Source organism: Rhododendron vialii, chromosome 7a (assembly GCF_030253575.1).
Source record: "Rhododendron vialii isolate Sample 1 chromosome 7a, ASM3025357v1".
NCBI lineage: Eukaryota > Viridiplantae > Streptophyta > Magnoliopsida > Ericales > Ericaceae > Rhododendron > Rhododendron vialii.
Window position 1 is genome coordinate 18,941,633 of NC_080563.1, and position 6,000 is coordinate 18,947,632.

Genomic DNA, 6,000 nt, shown 5'->3' on the forward strand with positions numbered 1-6,000 from the left:
CAGAACTTCAGGTTGGAGGGATGGCTACAAATGCTGCACTCGAGGTGGTACGGGTCAGAGTTACATAGTTGGAAAAGCTCGTTGGTGATGATGATTCTGATGAGGGCGTTACCTTGGTTGAACGCCTGGACGTTGTGTTGGCTTCAGTGGAGTCACAGAAAACGGCTCACGAAACACACGTCATTCAGACTGAAACCAAGCTTACAGAGATGCTGGCGGATATGAACAAACTCTCAGATGTCATGAGAAAGCGGGTTTCTAACTTAGAGTCAGAATTGTTGGTTGTGAAGAGGGCCTTCCTTGGTCGCTCAAACGGATTCGAGACTCATGTAAAGGTCCCTGAACCGAAGGCTTTCGGTGGTGCCTGAAATGCCAAGGAGTTGGAAAACTTTCTGTGGGATATGGAGCAGTACTTCTCTGCTGCTCGTGTTCCAGAGGCAAATCGTGTGATAATCATCACGATGTTTCTCATGGGCGATGCGAAACTCTGGTGGAGAACTTAATGTGAGGACAGCGAGCGTCCAAAGATCGAGCAGTGGGAAACGCTGAAGAATGAATTGAAGGATCAATTCCTGCCTTGCAATTCTTCGTGGCTTGCAAGGAAGTCACTGAAACAATTGAAGCATACGGGTTCAGTGCAAGATTATGTGAAGGAATTCAGTTCTTTGATGCTGGATATCAAGAACATGTCAGAGGAGGACAAGGTTTTCAATTTTATGTCGGGTTTGTAGAATTGGGCATAGTTGGAACTACAAAAGCTGGGAATCAAGGACTTGCCATCGGCTGTTGCTGCTGCCGACAGGTTGACAGATTTCAAACTGACGGGCGAATCCAATTCTTTTGAGTCCAGCACGTCAAAATCTGGTTCAAAGAAATAGGATAAGAGTCAGAAAGATAAGGGTCAAAAATCAAAATCGGTTGCGGAGGATAAACGGCAAGGCAAAGGGAATTTCAGCAAGGGTTGTTTCATTTGTGATGGGCCTCATCAGGCAAAGGATTGCCCAAAGCGTGAAAAGCCGAATGCTATTTGCGTGGATGAAGGGAAAGATGGTGACTCAGACTCGAAAGTGCATGTCCAGGTCAACCCTCTTCAATTGCTTAACGTGATTCATGCAGACAAGGCAATAACCTCGCAGAGATCAGGTTTGATGTATGTCAAAGTGTTGCTTTGTGGAGCGGAAGTGTTGGCCACGGTGGACACGAGGGCCACACACAACTTTGTTTCAAAACGGGTGGTGCAGTTGCTTGGTTTAAAAGTCGTTGAAAGTTTCAGTCACATCAAAATAGTAAATTCCAATGCACAGGTGGGTCATGGAATGACGGGCAATGTCGCTTTGAAGATTGGGGACTGGAACGGGCAAGTGGATTTGATGGTGTATCCGCTTGATGACTTCGAACTTATACTGGGTAATGAGCACTTTGTGGCTGCAAAAGTGGTTGTGATGCCACACTCGGTGGGATTTTGATTGCTAATGAGAAACGGCCCTGCTTTGTACCGTGTTGTTCCAAGGCAGAGAAGGGAAAGCGGGGAAGGGAAGGAACAGGTGGCTGGCTATCGGCAATTCAAGTGCAGAATTTTCCAGACTTGGTAGTTGCTGGAAGAAAACAAGCTCAACGGGCTTCTCTCGCAGTTCAGATGCACGGGATTCTGGATGATAAGGCGAAGGGCAGAGCGAGGCAAATGGGAGAACCTCCTGTTTAGCGAAGTGTGAAAATAGGCAAGACTCGGAGGCTACATGGGAAACGGATGGGACTTTGTGGCAGTCTGAGAAGCAAGTGCTGGAGTACTTACGGGCCTTACCGACGAGGGCGTCGGCTTCCTCTAGTGGGGGTGGTTTGTTAGCACCTTGATTTCCAAGGCTTGCTAAGCTTGGCTAGCGGTGGCACCTTGTACCCTAGCCAACCGGTGGAAACAAAGGCATGAGGCAAACACGTCTTTACAAAGTGACCCGATGGTGTCGGTTGGTGTCGGCACTGGTCCCTAAGGCAAGTGGCAGTCATGATGCACGTGATGGCCCGATGACATCGAGGCAGGGATGCTAAACGGGAAGCAGGCTTGTGGGACAAGGCAATCGAGAAAAACGGCTAAGTATTGGGAGCTGGGGTTGGATCACCAAATTGGCCAGGCAGACTTGAGTTGGCTCAGGCAAAACGGTTATTGACGGTTAACAGCATTCTGCACATGTTGCTGGGAGCATGGGATAGGTGTCCAAGGCAGAAACGGGCTGCATGTGTTGCTGGCAGCATGGGACAAGTGTCCAAGGCAGAAACGAGCAGTTATCAGCAGTTATCTACAGGCAGTTTCATATTTTAGTGTGCCAGCAGATTCTGGCAGTGCCAGCATAGCCCTAGGACAGTTGGGGGTGTCAACTGCAAGATCATGGGTTGGCCCCATGATCTCATGTACTTAGTGGCCACATTTTTATGATTGTAAGCCTATTTAGGCAAGCATTTTCGTAGCCTAAGGCGGAGGGATGTTCTGTCTAAGTTCTTCAATGTATTCCTTTGTAAGTTGGTGCTTAATAAAGTTTGGGACGGTTCCCGTAACTCTCGAGTGTGTTTCTAGACGTTCAAACATATCGGGTATGTGAGTAAACACTAGTTGACTGAGACCAAATTGCTGGCAAACTTGGTGCCATCACAGGTAGATTTCTAGGCAAAAAACAGCCCCATGACAGAAGGCATTGTGTGGCCTAAAAATAGCCATTGATTTAAATGTGGTTAGATGGAGTTCATCCTCACCACAAACTAGACAATGGCCACATACTTTCGCACTAAATGGGATCCCAACACCTACAACCTCTTCTCAAGGTTCGGTAAAATCTTGGAGCTGTTCATCCCCAACAGGACTAGCAAGATTAATGGCCAAAGATTCGGTTTCGTCAAATTCGGGACGAGGAAGGAGGCGTATCAGGCTATTATTGAAGGAGTTAATGATTCATGGGTATGGAATTACAAGATCAACATAGCTAGATACTTGAAAGTGACTGAGAGAAACAGTTATAATCAACAAAAGGTGAGGTATGAGGATATTTAGAGTAGCCAAAGGAACGAAGGGTATGAACAACAAAACGAAAGGGTGGTTCAGAATTACAATCAGCAAGGTAGAAAGGAAAGGCAGTCAGATGCTAGATTCAACTCGAATTTGGATTTCACGCAGATGAATAATCAGAATCAATTTTGGGTCAATCGACCTAAACCAGGCCGGAGGCAAATTCCGATAAAAAGTAAACAGAGGAAGTCTGGTTATCTGCATTCAAAATGGGTGAATATGATTTGGAACCTTGATAAAAAGGAGAAATCATCAACATTTAAATCACAAAAGAAGGTTTGGAGGAGAAAGAAGGTTAATCCAGATATGGGCGGCATAAAAGAGAAACCTAATTTGAGTCAGCTTATCAAATTGAAGAAAATTGGGAATGGCTGGCTCAGTAGAAGCGTTATAGCCAAACTGTCACCTCTTCGATCCATGGTATACGTTCATTCAAGATCTAATGCAAAATCTAGGGTTTATCCACATCCAAGTCCGTCCAATGGGTGGAAATATGGTGGTGCTTACATTCAGAAGTGTGGAAGAAAAGGAATCTGTGTTTAAGGATAAAGATATGGCTTGGTTAAAAGATGGGTTAATTACTTGTTGCCCCCTTAGATATACACGTTTTTCATTTTACCCCCTCTTACTATAAAACGCTACAACCTATCCCTTTATCTTCCAATTCCTAACGCATAAGGCCTGCCGTTAGTCTAGGATCCCAAACTTAGTTAACTATTTTGTTTAAGTATGGATGAATGTAAGGGTAGTGGCTCTGCCATATTTTGCTGGAAACTTCACAAGTTGGACGTAGTTCACTAAGGCTTATGGCCTTATCTTTTGGTGAATTCTGAATTCTCCTGGATGTAATTGACTATGCCAAACTTAGTTAACTGTTTTGTTTATATGGATGAATGTAAGGGTAGTGGCTCTGCCATATCTTTTGTTAACGGCAAGCCTTATGTGTTAGGAATTGGAAGATAAAGGGGGGTAGGTTGTAGCGTTTTATAGTAAGAGGGGGTAAAGTGAAAAACATGTATAGATAAAGGGGGCAACAAGTAATTAACCTTTAAAAGATTGTTTATCTGAAGTTCAGAGTTGGGAGGAAAATACTTGTGCAACCAACTCTAGACTGGTTTGGTTGAACTGTTATGGTTTACCTCTGCATCTATGGAATACGGACACCTTCCATAGAATTGGAGAGAAATGGGGAGAAGTGATCAATATTGGTGAGGGAGGTTACAACTAAAAATCTGTCTTTTGTTGTTGGTAAAGTGCTAATCACTACAAGTTTCATGGATGTTATTAACCAGGTGGTGGAGATTGAAAATAATAGTAAGATTAGCCATATTAGAGAGTATGTGAGGAGCAAATGGTCATCAACACATTCGTCAAAGCGTTTTGCAATTAAATGTCCAGGCTGTGATGTAAAGGATTCATTAATCCAGCAATCTTAAAATACAGAGGATTCAAAAGAAGCAAGCAAAATCCCTGAGTTGAAGTAGTATCTTGAAGTCGTTGATCAGTCTCATGGAGCTCAAAAGGGTATCTTAGTCAATCACAAGGCAGATAAATGTATGGATACAGGTAGAATAAATGTTTTGGAGAATTTGAATTGAATATGGAGGAGGGACCAAGGCAGAGTAATGGGGAAGGTGAGTTAATGGAGGAAGCATGCTGAGGAAGTACGGGGCCCAATGACGGCTAATGTGTTGGATGACAAACATAGCTGTAATTCAAGTGACTCTGGAAAATGGTGAGAAGAGTTATGAAGGCAATAGTGAAACCAATTCTAATTTGGAATCAAGAGTGTCAGTCAGACTCTCTCGGGCTTTCTTCCTGCAATTTACAACAAGAGGAGCAGGGGGTGGATCAAGAGGTAAGGGGGCCCAAAGTTCAAAGGCCCAATTTTGGAACAATCAAAATGAAGAAGAATGAATTGGCACGTCTGGGTGGTCCACTATTATTAAATGGTCCAGTGGAGATTGGCGCTGGAAACAATATTAGAAGCTCTCGGCCAACTGCATGGCATTAATAATCTTCTTCAGGAAAGAAGTTAGAAGTCAACTTTATAAAGAGTCTGAGTGTTGAGGAAAGTGAAACTGGAATAGAGAGTAATATCCCAGGCATTAACAGATCTCTAAACGTAATTCAATACACAACTGAAGTGGGCAGAAGATTGGGAATTGAATTCTCAGAGAAACATGCATGTGAAGGCAATGGCAAAGTTGATTGCAGATTGAGGAAGATGCTGACTACAACTGTTTACTGAGAAATAATCGTTTCTCAGTCCTTGGCTCAAAAAAATAGATCATCTCTTTGGAACATCAGGGGTTCGGGCAGCTCTTTGAAAAGACGTTTCCTCTCCAAACTGATCAAAGAGCGTTTACCCAATTAAATATCTTGATGGTTCAGGAAACGAAGGTGGAATACTTTGAAGCAACTAATGTACAGAGGTTGTGTGGAATAGTGAGTTTGAATATGCAACTTCAAAGGCAAAAGGCTCATCAGGTGGTTTGCTAATGATCCCCAAATTCAGTGCCACTCAATTAAATTCCAAAAAATTGGGCCAACAAATAGCATCAGAAGCATATAATAATCATCGAAAGAAGATGTAGAATCCAACCAAATATATGGATTTTTTTTTATACGTGAAAAAAAGAAATTACACCTGTCGTTATAAAATAAAATTTTGCACCAAAAATCTGAACTTGATGCATGGATGCATGATTAGTTAGTACCAAACCAAATTGAACTAAAATTACTCTGAATTAAGTCTGAACTTTGAAGACTTCTTGGATCAGTACTCATGATCTTCTGGAATCCTCTCGTTTGTTCTCTAAACAATGCAGTAGAGGGAGAGAGAAAGAGGAAACAAAGGAATTAGGGGTTTAAATAAAAACTGATAAAGTCGTTGTAAAAGCCATATATATATATATAAGCTATTTGCCTAATTTGAGGAGGATTGG